Source organism: Trematomus bernacchii, unplaced genomic scaffold (assembly GCF_902827165.1).
Source record: "Trematomus bernacchii unplaced genomic scaffold, fTreBer1.1, whole genome shotgun sequence".
Lineage (NCBI taxonomy): Eukaryota > Metazoa > Chordata > Actinopteri > Perciformes > Nototheniidae > Trematomus > Trematomus bernacchii.
The window spans coordinates 2,405,721-2,422,712 of NW_022987574.1; the positions used below are offsets into that span (position 1 = coordinate 2,405,721).

Here is a 16,992-nt window from a genome sequence, read left to right on the forward strand (position 1 = left end):
AAACGCATATATGGGAAAAGCTCTCAACTGGAACACTATAAAGGCAGAGGATGGAAAGTCACTGCACTGTTATGCACTTTTTCTGAGAGGCTGCTGTAATGCAATGAGGGATCTGCAGGACATGGAGGAGCTGGACCTGCCATCCAACCTACGGCTTATTCTTTCAAAGCTACCTTACAAACTAAGGGAGAAGTGGAGAACAGCAGCTTGTGATATTCTGGATCGGAGCCATCAAAGAGCAAAATTGCATGACCTTGTTGTATTTATTGAAAGACAAGCTAGAATACTTCAAGACCCTCTCTTTGGTGACATTCACGATCATCAACTTAACAGTACAAAGACTTTCATTACAACTCCTGCTGATTTAAGCCGAAATAAGTGCAAGGGAAGCAGTTTTGCTACCACAGTGGCCTATAGTGTCAGACAGCCATGCAGAGAAACCCAAAGAAGACAATTATCTTGTTAAAAGCTACATTTCCTCCACTAACAATGACACCTCATGTACCTTTTGTACCAGCATGCATCCTTTAGCTGAATGCCATACAATACATTCAATATCTCATGAAGCTAAAATTGAGTTTCTGAAAGAGAAAGGACTATGCTTTGGCTGCCTGAAGGTGGGGCACTTGAGCAGGAACTGTAACAGGAGAATGACCTGTCAAATCTGTCATGCTAGACACCCAACTATTCTGCACATTAAAAGATCTTCTAAGCCTGAAACTGAGAACTTTAAACATGATAAGACAGAGCAGAAGAGTGGAGGAGCAAGGCCTGAAGAGACATCCATCAGCAGTGCTCTTGTTTCAGTAGGAGAAGGTGAAGGAATCGGGGCTGGTAAAGACAGCATACTTGCCATAGTGCCAGTGAAGGTGAAACTCTGCCATGGAAATAAAAGTATACTGACCTATGCATTCCTGGACCCTGGTAGTACCGACACATTTTGCACAGAGGGGCTCATGAGGCAGCTTGGTGCTAGAGGACGGAGAACTGAAGTCCTTCTTCAAACGATGGGAACAGAGAAAACAGTCAGGAGTTTTGAGGTAACGGGTCTAGAAGTGGGCAATGTGGAAGATGGCACATATATAAAGTTGCCCAAGGTTTACACTCAGAACAAAATCCCTGTTACCAAAAGAAACATTCTTACCCAGGCGGACCTCAAGAAATGGCCTTATCTGCAGGAAATCCAAATAAGAGAATTAGATGCTGACGTGGGACTTCTTATTGGAGTAAATACTCCAAAGGCTATGGAACCATGGAAAGTTATAAATACCCAAGGAAACGGCCCATATGCAGTGAAAACACTGTTAGGATGGGTCGTTAATGGTCCACCTAATGCTTCCACAGATCCGGATGATGAAACCCCTGTGGCAGTAGTGAACAGGACCTCAATTGTTCACCTTGAGAAGCTTAATGAAAGACAATATATTAATGACTTTCCAGAAAACGAGTATGAAGAGGAAAGACAAATGTCAGCTGATGACCGAAAGCTCCTGCAGAGGAGAGGAAAGATTGCTCCACTGATCTTGGAGTAAAGCAGGATAAAGGAAAGCGACTGAAGGATCAGATGCTTCTGCTCAAAAGGCCTACAGCTAATGCACTAAGACTTTCAGTAGAGGACACGGAAAATGCTGAAAAGGCCATTATTTGCCACGAGCAGAGACAGCATTTCAAAGAGGATTTTGCCTTGCTGGAAAAAGCCAAACAGTGCAATAGAGGAAGCTCCCTATACAAGCTGGACTCTATCATTGATGCTGGGATTCTGAGAGTTGGAGGAAGAACTACAAAGATGGCTATGCCAACTGACTTCAAACATCCAATGATTCTACTTAAACATTCTCGTATTTCCAAGTTGATACTAAGCCACATACATCATCAAGTTGGTCACTCAGGTCACATGCTCTCCAAACTCCTTCAACGTTACTGGCTATCAGCTGCAAACTCTTCAGCCAGGAGGCAGGTGCAATACCTTGCTGACCTGTTTTGGAAGCGCTGGACCAGGGAATACCTTCCTTTGATGCAAGAACGGCCCAACTGGAATACTATCAAAAGAAACTTCACCCCCGGAGACCTGGTCGTCATCGTTGATGAGAACGCACCGAGGAACACTTGGCTCCTGGGACGTGTAGTTAAGACCCTTCCTGGATCAACATGACTTGTTAGGAGTGTCCTGGTTAAAACCAAGACAAGTACCATTGAAAGACCCATAACTAAGTTATGTCTGCTCCTGGAGACAACAGACTGAGCCTACTAAGCCTTAGCCTTTCAGTCACGTGCACCTCTGACTTTTAGACCAAAGGACTAGACTCTTGGTCTCCTACCTCCCCATCAAAGGCTGCCTTTTGAACAGCAGAACATTACAGACAATTAGTACTAGACCTACACATTCAGTACTGGTCTTACTGTGGACTTGAAAGTATGCAATATACTATGCTACGTATGGATGTTATATGTTTTGTTAAAATGACTCTTGATATATTATAATTGGTAATTGCTATGTAATAAGCAATTAGGGGCTGGTATGTTAGAGCCATTTTCCTTGAGTTATTATTGTCTGATAGTTAGGCTTGATAATAATATCAATTAGATTAAACTCACCATCTAAAGATATTTTTGTGAGTCATACTATGGTTTAAAATGTATTAATTTAAGGCTCACTTATTATTTGTTATGTGCGTCAGTATCACATGCATGGCTATATGCCTATATATGGTAGGTTGATGGGACACAGCTGATGGTGATGAGACGGGGAAACGGAAAAGTCTTTTGACCATGTTCTTTTTGTTCTTGTGGAGACTATTAACTTTGATTTAAGATGAAGCGAAGAAATGTGTGGACTAACGAATAAAGCTCATCTGACTTAACCATGTTCTCAGCTCATTTGTTTGGAAACAAAGAGAGGCGCGTCAAAACCCACAACCCGATAGAGGTGGCTATTAAATTGTAGAGAAGGATTAAAACGCCACCACAACCACAGATGACAACAGGAAGAGCAAGCCAAGAATCAACCTCTTTTTCCTGACCTCGGCTGACCGAACGCACACGCGACAGGCAACAACTGATGGGGGAGAGCGCCTCCACTCGCACATTTCATTTGTACATCACCGCTTTTTTTGTGTAATTAAATGCTGTTAACTTTTATAAGCTTCCCTTGACTCTTTTCAGTCTGTCCTGCTCTCAGGGTTCAAGAATTACTAACACTCTCCAGCTCTGTCTTCCCCGGAAGGTCCAGCCAGCGCCTCCGACAGACCCTCGCTCAGGCTGCCTCGCGACCCTCCCAGTTTAAGATCCCGAAAGCCAAAGCCACATCCCGCCCCGGTTCAAAACCCACCCAGGCATGAGGCGAGGACGAGCTGGCCAAGAAAGTCCCCAGCCACGACAGCAGCTGCACCGGCACAGCCGGCCCAGACTTTCGGTCATCAAGCGAGGAAGAAGAAGAGAGCGGCCTGACAGCTTTCCCTCCTCTCCTTGGTGGAAGAGCAGGAAGTTCCCCGTTCTCCAGCCCCACCTGTTCTGCTCTGGAATGTGCTTCCGGAGGCCACCCATGCCCCCGACTCCCCGTCGCTTCGTGTGATGTCCAAACGACATCCCCAGGTTCGCGCCATGAGGAAGGTGGACTTTATGTTGGAGACAGCAGGTTCTGCCCGGCTCGTCGAGGATCGATTATCGAGGAGGCTGTCTGGATGAGCAGTAACCAAGGATACACTGATTTAGAGGAGAGAGGAGTCTCTCTGGAGGAGCTATAAAAGTGATGTTTAAAAGAGGCGTGACGCATGGCTGGACTTATGTCAACGAAGCACAGCTCTGCAAACTGTTCCCGTTGTGATTATAAGTTATTTAAGATGATCAAATGTGCATCAGACTTTCTGCCCTTTACCGTTTGTTTACTCACTAATCACATCTCCCCTGGATGTAGGCTATTTTTTTTTTTAATACAACTAATAATTACATACAATTAGGGCTGTCAAGTTAACCTCTTAAGCACGGCGGTCCCCCCATTGGACCCCTCCCACCTTTTTGTTTTCGAGATAATGTCTCAGGGCTTCTTAACATTTATGAAACTATTAATGTGTAGCACCAGATTAACAGGAAGAATCTCAGCTAACTGAAGATATGAACCATTTTTACCAAAACAAAACACAAGTCTCATAAGAAGGGTCTAAATGACCCCTGAGCGAAAAAATTCTAACGCACTGCGGCACACAATTCAAGATAAAGATACCCTTATTACTTATCGTAGCTGCACATACAATATAGCCTATTAAAGCTGAGACTCCACTGATTATTTAGGTATAGTATCATCACTGAGCGATCCGAACTTGCGACAGGGGAAGCAAACACAGACATCACAACACGTACCTTTACGGAGGTTTTACGGCAGATCGTCTCACCGTAGCTGTCAATTAGGTCAAAAGACGTGTTCAATGGCATTAAAACGAAAAAGAAAATGTCTACAACTGTTGATCCATAGGTTGATAATGTACCTGTACCTTTTAAAAAATTATTTATAATCCATAATTCCATTTTTTATGTAAAAATCGGAGCGGAAAAGTTAGCTGCTAATGGTAGCCACCAGAGTGTATGCAGCTTCCGGTTTTGGTAACGCGTCACTCTCACTCCTTATTTGTTAACGTTTTGGTGTGTATATAACTTTCCCTCGATTCCATTGGCTCTAGCGGTTATAAAGAGATTTCATTCATCAAAATTGACCAAGGGGGGCCAGAGATAGGTCAAATCCACCCAAATGACCCCAGAAGTGGGGGTTTTTGGCTAAATCTCTCTAAAAAGGTCAAATTTCACTTGTTTTGCATCAATCTTGATACAGGGTACTTATTATATGTTGTACTTTGGATTCCTAAAGCTTTTAGTCTACTAACCCATCATCCAAGGGTAGTTTTCACTATAAGTAAAAAATAATTTTTGGACGGACACTATAATTTACAGTTTTTTACTATGTAAAATCTGAATTTTCTTTAAAATAAAAAACATCTATATTGATTCTGACTTTTCTACATCCAACTCACAGGTTTATCATTACTTTGAGAATAAAGATTATTAATTTAACCCTTTTAGAAGGGAAGATATGGTCATTTGTTCTGGGAATGTCATTTTCGAGCCTGAGACCTGAAAAACAGGCTCAGGGCTTAAGAGGTTAACGCGTTAATAACGCGTTAACGCAAAAAAAAATGAACGCCACTAATTATTTTAACGCGATTAACGCATGTGTATTTTTTGTCCTCGGCCGCCGTAGTTTCAGAGCGCATCGAGTTTAAAATACCATCGACAAGCTGATGCTGACAGCCCCGCTCCTACCGCCCGCTTGTGGCAGACCACACTTCCACGCTCACTGGCAGGCCCGGACTGGCCATCGGGAGGACCGGGAGGGTGTGTGTATGTGTGGCGCGACTCGCGCGAGCGAGGCACACCTTACGTGTTGTTGTTGTTAGCATCTGGTGCTAGCTAGCTGCGCTAACGGATATAAGGAGCTGTTTCAATGACATTTCGCCGACAACTGCGCCGAGCACTTGACTTTATGCAGGTAGCCAGACAGTGGGACATTGTACGAAAAGTCAGCACACTCAGCACGGATAGTACGCGCAACATGATTGCAGCATCCAGGCAGCTCCCGTTGGAGCATATATGCCTTGAGCTGCACATAGCTCCAACGATCCATCACAGTGTCTCCACATTCTCACACACACACACACACACACACACACACACACACACACACACACACACACACACACACACACACACACACACACACACACACACACACACACACACACACACACACACACACACACACACACACACACACACACACACACACACACACACACACACACACACACACACACACACACACACACACACACACACACACACACACACACACAGTATTATTGTATGAGAGAGGTTCCAGGTTGAATTGAAGCGAATATTTGTAATGTTCAGAGGTTGTTGTGTTTAATATTCATGAGAATATTTGTCATTGTTCAAATGATAATAAACAAACATATAAAGCATATTTGTCCACTCATATGTTGATTAGAGTATTAAAAACTTGAAAGATATCCCTCTAAGGTACATTTAGAACAGATAAAAAATGTGCGATTAATTTGCGATTAAATATTTTAATCGACTGACAGCCCTACATACAATACATGGAATTTGTGTGTGTGTGTGTTCCAAGTGAATCCGCGGCCCCCTGGTGGCCAGTACATCAATTATGTGGCCCCCACCACCATATAAGTTGCCCATCCCTGTCCTAGGGCATAGTTCAGTAACAGGCAGACCGCGGTCCGGACCCAGACGTCGACCTATACGGACCCGGACGTATAATCAATACATTAATAGGAGATTTCAATTTTGACGGGGCGATTCTATTTTAACCGACGGGGCGAAAGAGACGAGTGAGCGATACAGGGAGAGAAACACAGAAGAAGAGACGATAGAGCGGCAGAGAGAAGCGGAGAGGAAAGTGAGTGAAGAGAATAATTAGCGATACAGGGAGAGAAGCGGAGAGGAGAGTGAACATGCGTGTTAGCGGCAGACAGGGAGAGACAAATAATTAAACATGGCGCTCTCCAAGAAAAGGAAAGTGGACAGTGAGAACAGAGCTTTTAACCCTGAGTGGACTGACTCATTCATGTTCATCCTGCCCACTGGGAGCACAAAACCAGTGTGTCTCATTTGTTCAGAGACCGTGGCGCTCATTAAAAGTGCCAATGTGAAACGCCACTATGAGACAAAACACAAAGTGTTTGACCAAACATTCCCTCTCAAATCAGAACTGAGGTCACACAAAATAAGCAGTCTCAGAGCCCGATATGATCAGTCCACCAGGATCAAAACTAAAACTAAATATCGTTCCAGGCTAACCAATGAGCACCTGCATGTGTGTATGAGAATGGCCCTGACACCATTTCAGCCCAGATTTAAACTCCTGGCAGGACAAGCTCAATTCTCGCACTGAAGAAAAGAAAAGTGAGTGATGGACTGCAATATAAGAGGGAAAGAAAGATAAACTTTAAAGCTGTTCAATTGTTATGATGTGTAAAGACTGATATTGTTCTATAATCGGCTGAAACTGTTAAGTCATGATGTGAAACGGTTAACAAAGAAAAAGGGAAACTCAAGCTGCTGCTACACTTTATTTTATTTATCTAAAATTAAGCACTTTTAAGATGCACATATTTTCAAAAGCTATTTTATTTATTTTCTCCTATTTTATTTTTAAATGCAGCCAGAGAGGAACATTACACATATCCACAGTATTTTACATATTACATTACGTATATATGTATAGTTCAATGTTAATTGACAATAAATAGTTGTTTATGAATTGTACTTTCTTTATTTGATTGGCAGTCAGTTGTTGATTACATGCAGACGTTGATAAAGCTACAGGCTACTTCAATATATATCACACTAATTCATAAAGCAACTTAGACATTTTGATGTTCCAGACCTTTGCATGGGGAGATTTTCTCTAACTGGACCTCGTTGAATTTTAGTTGAATACCGCTGTTCTAAACCATCAACGCAGTGCTTGAATTGGAATAAAAAAGGTGCCAGTACTCTAAATCAGTAACTGTTTCAAGTCAATTTATTTATACAGCCCAAAAACAAGTATTTGGCTCAAAGTCATAGTAGGCTATATCCTATAATGTTGGTGGGTTTGTCTCTTTACTGTATATTTTAGAAAGGCTCACTGTACTTAAACAAAATAACTCAGGGTGCATCTGAGATTAGAGGGGGTGCAGTGGTAAAGTGCTATTTTTATAAGTGGGAAGTGGACCTGAGACCCTCTAGGGGGGTCCTCACCTCCTCTAGGGGGGTCCGGGGGCATGCTCCCCCGGGAAGATTTTTTTTTTTAAATATTGAAGTTAAAAGCATCAATCTCGTGCACTTTGAGAGCAAAATTAAGAGATGGATACCTCTCAACACCCATTTGAAACAGAACTGTAAACAGATTTACTTTTTCTTTATGGATATAAAAGAAAGTAAAGCCTGACTCCTACTGGCGGCTGGTTAAATGACTCCTCGTCCCTGAGTACACTCACCATCTTTCAGCAGGAAAGGAGAGAGGGCATCAATGGAGCTGCCAGGGAGGACACAGGGGAATCCAGACGGTGGTTTATGGGATGCAGACGTAGTACACTTTGTATGGAGACCTGAGAGAGAGAGACGGCGGCTGAGTACCGGCATTTTACTGAGTACGAAGTGCCGGTACCACATGGGTACAAATCAGAAGTGCCGGTACTGCGTACCGGTGAGTACTGGCCCAATTCAAGCACTGCATCAACGTGTATCTTAGACCCAATTCCAACTAAGCTGTTAAAGGAAGTTTTTCCATTAATTAACACTTCTTTATTAAATATGATGAATATGTCTTTATTATGTCCCACAATCATTTAAAGTAGCAGTGATAAAACCTCTTCTTAAAAAGCACAACCTCGATCCAGAGGTTTTAGACAATTATAGACCTATTTCTAATCTTCCGTTCCCCTCAAAAATGATTGAAAAAGCAGTCGCAAAACAGTTGTGTGATTACTTAGAAAACTATTATTTATTTGAAGATTTTCAGTCTGGCTTTAGAACACATCATAGCACAGAGACAGCTCTGGTTAAAGTCACAAATGACCTTCTAATAGCCTCAGACAAACGACTTGTCTCTATTCTTGTCTTGCTCGATCTCAGTGCTGCATTTGATACTATCGACCATGATATCCTATTGCAAAGACTAGAGCACTTAGTTGGCATAAAGGGAACTGCTTTAGGCTGGTTTAGGTCCTATCCATCTGAACGGTCTCCGTTTGTGTGTGTCAACGATGAATCTTCCATGCAAACCAAAGTGAGCCATGGAGTGCCACAGGGCTCAGTGCTTGGACCTATTTTGTTCACACTATATATGCTTCCGTTAGGCAATATTATAAGGAATCATTCTGTACATTTCCATTGTTATGCGGATGATACTCAACTATATTTATCCATCAAGCCTGATGAATCCAATCATCTAAATAAAATTCAAGACTGCCTCAAGGACTTGAACCCCATCCCCCCGCATCAAAAACAAAAACGCATCTGCAGGAAACAGCGTTTGAGGGCATCTTAATATTTAATAAACTATGAATGTTTTATATCCATGTAACGGGAAGAAACTCAGTTAACTGATCATTTTTTTTTTTTTTTTCCAAAGAAAACACAAAGCTAACGCTCAGCCTCTGAATTAGCAACGAGTGAAAAAATGCTAACGGCGGTTGCACAGAAACTCACTCATAACACCCTTATTACTTATCGTAGCTGCACACCCAACCCATCGATTAGCATCGTGAGAAGACACAGAATGGATAGGTACATACATCATCACTCTATAATAAGAACTCGCAACTTTATAAACAAAAACAGACATCACAACACTTGGCGCTAGGTAGGTAAAACGGCAATATGGCTTACCTTTATCGTTGTCTGAACAAAAGTTGTCTTCAATGGCATTAAAACGTTAAAACGCTGCTGAAGGTTAATCCATAGGTTAATCCAATGTGTCTGTGTCACTTTGAAATGATTTCTGATGATCCATAAGCAATAAACCTAGTTTTCCGTTTTCAGATGTCAGAGCGTGAGATAGGTTCGCTCTGGGCAAAACTGCATGCGCGAAGCCCCCACTTTTTTTTGGTAACGTGTGTGTTTATGTGGAAATTCCCCTTCGATTCTATTGGCTCATCACAGACCTGTTTTTCTGCTGCCTCGTTTCACTTCCAGAAACATACACACGCTCGCTCACTCTCGCTCTACCATCCACACACACACATGCACACGCCACACCCCTCTCTATCTCTCTTAAAGGGACAGCGATCTCATCTCACTCTGCATGACCCTAATATCATAACATGTGTGTTCTGGAGAATCACAGAATGGACGATCGTCCTTATTATTATGCCATTTAAACCAATTATTTAAATTTGTTTGTTAAGGCAAGACACGGTCAATTTTGATTCCATAACATGTTTTCTTTCAGGCTTTTGGAAGGAAAACGTACAAAATACACATTTAAGTGTTTATTTTTACTATAGTTTGTCTATTTGCGTCTGTAGATTTCTCCTAAATTCACCAAAAGTTAGCATTCTAACGTAACATAAAGTACCGCGACTGCTGTTTGCACCATGTCATCATAGGTATCGTTGGAAAGCTCCGTCTCTCCTGCACAATCTCATCGGATCCAAATATGGTCATTTCCTTTGTATCAGCAACCAATCGTGAAAGTACAAAGGGGTCTTAAACCAAGAAACGAAATCTCATTGGCTGGTGTCAATTTCTGACAACGTGATTCGTTCCGATGCGTCACGTGGTGTGCTAAAACACTTCCTGGTTAGCTTTCCGCTAGAAATTGAAATCTCAAAATGGCAAAAGAACGGCGAAAAAAACGTTCACAGAGAAGACAACAACAATTGTCACTTGCACGAAGCAAGGTTATACAAAAAACAAATGACCCTGAACATGAAATACCTTCACGGAGTGCGTCGAGGCGCAAGCTGTCATCCAAAGAACAGGAGGGTTTAGCTAGCGCCACACTGCAATCTTTAAAGGTCGTTTCCTCAAAATGAGTTTTTTCTCCTACTCTGAGTCCGAAATGTCCACTTCAGTAGCACGTACATACAGCAAACCTTCCAGTTATATTCCTATCAATATTATGAAGGCTTTTACAGAAGGGTTTGTTCATATATCATTCATAGCCTGAATTATATAACATTTGAAGTACAAATATATGATTCTACACTGTATTGAAGTAAACATGTATTATTTTGAATTGTATTTTAGTGAACATGTATTGTTTGAACTGTTTTAGGTAATCACAACGGTTTTGGGTGATCACATATATAGAAATAATATTCTCTCTTACAACTCACTGACCCAGGGATCCTGTGTCACACACACACACACACCTCCTCTCCTCTACACCAGATGTTGTTTTTAAAGTCGTTAAAGACCTCATTAAATATATGCAGAAAGGTTTAAATGTCGGGGAGGGAATGGTTTATGTGAAAAACACCCATGGGAAGGTATGGGAGTGAAGATCCCCACGGAGATAAGGGTTGACTTTTGACCTTGTGAAACTTAGGAATTTGACGTTCTGGTCAGAACTATTGAACCCGACCAGAAGTGAATCCAGCCAGTAAAAACACTTGGGGGAGGTGGGCAGCTTAGACAGCTCCTCCTCACGGACTCTCTCATTCGCTTTGGAATAAAAGGGGAGGGGAAGAGTAAACACATCTCCACCCCAAAATAGGGATATGTATACTGTTGTTTTTGAGTGTAAAATGCTTTTTGGTTTGGTGAGTTGGTTGGTCCTGACATCTGTTGTTTTGTTTTGTTTGTTGCTTTTAAGAGAAATTGATACATTTGAAATAATCTAGCTTTGGTTATTTTTTGTTTTGTTAGTTTGTTCCTTTTTTGTTTTATTTTTTATTTTTTATTTTATTTTTTGTTTATTATTTTCTGCATAGTCTCTTGTCCACACTCCAGTCTAGTTGGTGCCGCCAATAAACACTAAAGAAGTAGAAGAGATGAGTTCAAAACCATATTTCCAGCAACTTAAGGGCTTGGTATGAGACTTCTCCACACAGGTTGCTGATGCCAAAGGGGGACCCGAGAAACACAAGGCCAACACAGCAGATTACGTCTGGTTGGAGGGGACCTCCCAATGCCGTCCGCCTAGATGGAAAGGGAGACAACTGGTACCACTGGAGCCAGTGTGCGGTCGGGAAAAACACCTGCGAGGACCCTAGACGACATCAGGACAGATTTGGCCCTCGTCGCGAGGACCCTAGACGACATCAGGACAGATCTGGCTCTCGGCAAGGCAGTCGACCCAGGAGGCGCCATCAGCGGACCACAGGAGGAGGATCGGGAGGACATCTCTCCAGCAGTCGACCCGGAAGCCGCCATCAGCGGGCCGGAGGAGGAGGATCGGGACATCTCTCCAGCATCGACCCGGAGGCCGCCATCAGCGGGCCGGGGGAGGACAATCAGGCCACATCTCTCTAGCAGGCACCCCAGAAGCCGCCGTCAGCGGGCTGGGGGGACGAAGACATGGCAAACCAAGACGGCACAGGGAACTCCATTTCCCGCTGAAACAGGTTGATATAGCCGGTGTGGAACTTTGTCTGAACAATCCATTTTTTGGAGGAACTTTCAACTTTATTTTTATATCCCATAAAAAGGGATTTGTATTTTTTTATTCTACAGAATTATGTGTTACCAAAAGAGGGAAAAGTTTAATAATGTCTTTTCTAATTTCTGTGGCTACTTTTATTGCCATTTTGGTGACATGTGGTTGTTGTTGTGTGCCTTGTATCCGCTCATTGTGTGTTAGACTCATCAGTTCCACCATTGAGGGAAAAGCTGCCCCTTCTCCTTCGTACCAGATGCCCTTGTTGGCCTATGCGTCGGAGGGGGAAGCGTACTATGACTCAGCTGACAAGGACTTTGCTTTTTAGACATGTTTTATTCTCCCTCCACTGTCATAAGAAGTTGTTGTTGTGGACTGTTCCTAAAGGTTTAAAGTGCTCTATATCCCAGCTTCTGATGGGTTTATATAAATGTTGGGACACAGGAGAAAAGAATGACAGTGGTAATGTTTCTAACGCTATATGTTGATCTCGTGAGGTGAGATCAAAAGTGGGATTGAAGTAAAAAGATATGATTCTACACTGTATTGAAGTAAACATGTATTATTTTGAATTGTATTTTAGTGAACATGTATTGTTTGAACTGTTTTAGGTAATCACAACGGTTTTGGGTGATCACATATATAGAAATAATATTCTCTCTTACAACTCACTGACCCAGGGATCCTGTGTCACACACACACACACCTCCTCTCCTCTACACCAGATGTTGTTTTTAAAGACCTCATTAAATATATGCAGAAAGGTTTAAATGTCGGGGAGGGAATGGTTTATGTGAAAAACACCCATGGGAAGGTATGGGAGTGAAGATCCCCACGGAGATAAGGGTTGACTTTTGACCTTGTGAAACTTAGGAATTTGACGTTCTGGTCAGAACTATTGAACCCGACCAGAAGTGAATCCAGCCAGTAAAAACACTTGGGGGAGGTGGGCAGCTTAGACATCTCCTCCTCACGGACTCTCTCATTCGCTTTGGAATAAAAGGGGAGGGGAAGAGTCAACACATCTCCACCCCAAAATAGGGATATGTATACTGTTGTTTTTGAGTGTAAAATGCTTTTTGGTTTGGTGAGTTGGTTGGTCCTGACATCTGTGTCCGCATCGCATCACAAACCTGAAGTCCGGAGTACTCTGTATAACTTGTATATGTGTTTGGTTTCCTACCAGTAAACTCAGATAATTGTTATAACTTTTGATTCCGGTGCTTTCAATTCCTTTCTTATTTAATAGAGATTTCAGCCTCATCCAACGAACGGCGCGGCTACCAGCCACCACAATAAGTGTTCTGCTCCAACACATTCTATACCTAAAAACATGGCGAACATTTTCTGATTTAAAGAGATCAAAATTCCTTCTGTAAAAGCCTTAGATTCTAATATGACTACAAAATGAAACAAGAATTTTGAACCTGGCTTTATCCAAAGTTCAGATTTCGGTTCCTGAAATGTGTTAAAATATGCACATATTTAATGAGATCATTTGCATATTTAAACATGCTATTTCAGAAAACTTGTAATACAAAAAACAATTGCCTTATTGTAAGTAACTGGAGATATTTCTAGCTGATATCTTTAAGTTAAAAACATTACCCTATTCACCTGGGGTGTCTCGCCTTAAATTCGGCATCATGTAAGTTGCGCTGACAGGTCCACACACTGCTTCCCCGCAGCGACGCTCCCCCCGCTCTCCTGTTGACAGTTCACAAGCGTCGAGCTCCTCACTCCCCCCCCCCCGTTGATAATTCACGATCGTTGGCACGCTGATACATTTTATTTTTTGTAATGGCACTTCATATCAAAAAGGTTGCCGACCCCTGGCATAAATAATACTTTATTACATCTCCACCCTCTCTGTGGCCCTCAGCACTAAGCTCATGGATTTCTAAAGAGGTACAAAAGGTTCTTTCAGGAAAAACAACAAATAGATATATATATATAGAAACATTGGGGACCAGCAGATATATATATATATATATATATATTTAAGCAATAGCTCATGACAGGCCGTGGTAGTATATGGTCATTATATCACAGTTAAGGGGCGTGGTTCGGCCCGACGCAAAGCGTATTTTGAATTGTATTTTAGTGAACATGTATTGTTTGAACTGTTTTAAGTAATCACATATATAGATATTGTATTCTCACTTACAACTCACTGACCCAGAGATCCTGTTACACACACATACACCTCCTTCCACTAGCACACACACACATATTCTTTTCAAGGTTCTTTCTGGGCATCATTATATCTGTGCACAATGTTTAATTGTCTGAGAAAGAATAGTTTATGTGAAATATTCCATGGGAAAGTAAGGGAGTGGATATCGGTGCAGAGATAAGATTGACTTTGCCCCTGTTGAACTTCAGAATCTCACGTTCTGGTCAGAATTCTGATTCGCTGTATTGGACCCAACCAGAAGTGAATCCAACCAGTAAAAACACCTGGGGGAGTGAGCAGCTCACACAGCTCCTCCCCACGGACTCTCTGATTCGCTTCGGAGTAAAATGGGAAGGAAGAAGTTAACACATCTCCGCCCCAAAATATGAATATGAATACTGTTGTTTATGCATGTAAAATGCTTCTTGTTTGCTGGCTGGCTGGTCCCGATACCTGTATCGCACAGCAGTGGGAACCTGAAGTACTCTGTAAAACTTGTATACGTGTTTTGTTTCTTACCAGTAAACTCAGATTATTGTTATAACCTTTAATTCCGGTGTTTTCAATTCCTTTCTTTATTAAATAGAATCAGCCTCATCTAACGAACGGCGCGTAGCGGAGGGGGGGGGCTTTCAGCCACCACCTAGGTGTTTTGCTACAACAGTGGTTTCTATGCAACAACACTAACAGCTAGCGAACATATTCGACAGAGAGTGTTGATCGATTATTTGGCTATTTATTACATTCATTTGTATGTTGCCGTTTATTGTGCACCCACTGAAAAACTGTCCAGCATCAGTAGAATGGCTTACGAGGTTACTTGTACTAGGCTGAGGTTGTTCTAGGCTGTTGCTTGGCGTGGCGAGAATATTGCTTCACTTTAGGCTTCCAGTAGCTCTGGAGAGAGCTTTCGCACCTGTGGCCACTAACGGTCATCATTTCTTTGCTTTGTTTCAAGACCCGCATCAGAAAGCTTTTGAATGGTGGTACTTTTCCAGTTTGTCTACCTGCTCTTCACGTAGCTCTGCATGTCGTCGTTTAGGTGCTTTTTTTTCTGGAGATAGGCACTGCTCAATCCACTCCTCCATAGTAAGGTCACCCCGGAGGTCGAAGTTAACCTTAAATGCTTCCATCTTAAAGGTAGGGTAGGTAAGTTTGGGAAACCGGCTCGAGATCGCTAGAATTTGAAAATACACAACCGGAGAAAATCTGCCACTTCCTTATAGAGCCCCTCCTCCAACACACACGAACATGACCAATGAGGGCACGAGATAAATGTGTGCACAGATGGAAGGCTGACAGGCAGGTAGGCCATCCAGTTATTTTAGCCGGGCCGGCTAAAATGATTGGTCGTACTTTTTACAGTATTACGGCTTCCACAGATGATTTTTTTTAATGGATTTTTTGTCAAAGCACTTAAGATATTCATTGCTATCGGGATGTTAAGAGCATTCCATGGAATATAACAAAAAGTGTATCTCGAGCCGGTTTCTCAAACTTACCTACCCTACCTTTAAGCTTTGTTAGTTAGTTAGTTTCGTTACGAACGTAATGTAACAGTATACATACTGACACGGAGGGATCAACCCAGTCTCACATCTAAACATGTAATAACTACGTTGGTCCACAACGTGGGACGTAGTATTTCTACAAAAACGCCTCTGAAATTGTAGGATCGCTACGTTTCTTTTCACCATTCATTTCCAATGGCTGGCGTCTATGTCACGTGATCTTCAACTTTCTCCCCGCAGAAAAATAAAACATGGCCGACCTTCGTTTTATTCTCGGTGGATAATGCCTATTTTAAGGTTAGTTTGGCCATTAAAATGCGTTTTGATGTCATTTGATGCGAGAAATATGTGTTGTTATTTCAGATTATGTGTGCAGTGGATGTAGATGATCTTTAGTATGCTAGTTATTACGACAGGGTTGCCAACTCTCACGCATCTGGCGTGTGACACACGCTTTCACTCTCAATCTCACGCTCTCACGCTGCCCAAACTATTCTCACGCCAAAAATAAGAATACGAAGACTAGAAACGGTTTTGAAAACTTTTGTCACGTAGTGATCGTCTTCTCAATAGAACATCTTTGATAATGTCTTCTGGCCAATCAGAATCACGATAACGGCGTGGTGTTGTTGCAGGAAGTCCCGACGGAGAATACTTTTGCGGTAGTACATCTCTATACATCGATACAACATTACGTGTTGATAGAAATCAACACGTAATGAAATAAGACCCCACGGTTTGATGATTGATAGGTGTGTGGGCTGTCTTTCATTTTGACACACAGAACAATGGGGGCTATCCACCCTTATCCACAATGTAAAGTAATTCACACAGCCTCTTCCCTCTTCTCTCTGTGAGGAGCAGCAGGTTCAGCTTTCAGAACAAAGTAACAAAAAACTAATATGGCATTCATTTTTTTAAATGTGTAGTAATAGATTTATTTATTTTTCTTCTCAAGAGAGTACCAGAATGTGTATTTTATGTTAGTATTTAAAAAATTCTCCTGGGGGAGAATCCCCCCAGACCCCCCTGCAGGGGTTGGGTTTTCAGCATGTCAACTCTTTCACCTGTGGGGAAATTGCAGGATTGGCTCCAGGTCGCCCTTTTTATTTACTACAAGACAAATGTGC

General features: G+C 42.2%; 1 long non-coding RNA gene across 1 annotated transcript; it reads right to left on the reverse strand.

Annotated features, from left to right (window-relative positions):
• Positions 1 to 418: 418 nt before the first annotated feature.
• LOC117479632 lies at positions 419 to 1,483 on the reverse strand. Its single transcript, XR_004555587.1, has 3 exons — positions 1,271 to 1,483; positions 1,145 to 1,172; positions 419 to 998 (listed from the first exon to the last, which is right to left on the reverse strand). It is a non-coding gene; the product is annotated as an uncharacterized LOC117479632 (long non-coding RNA).
• Positions 1,484 to 16,992: the final 15,509 nt, after the last annotated feature.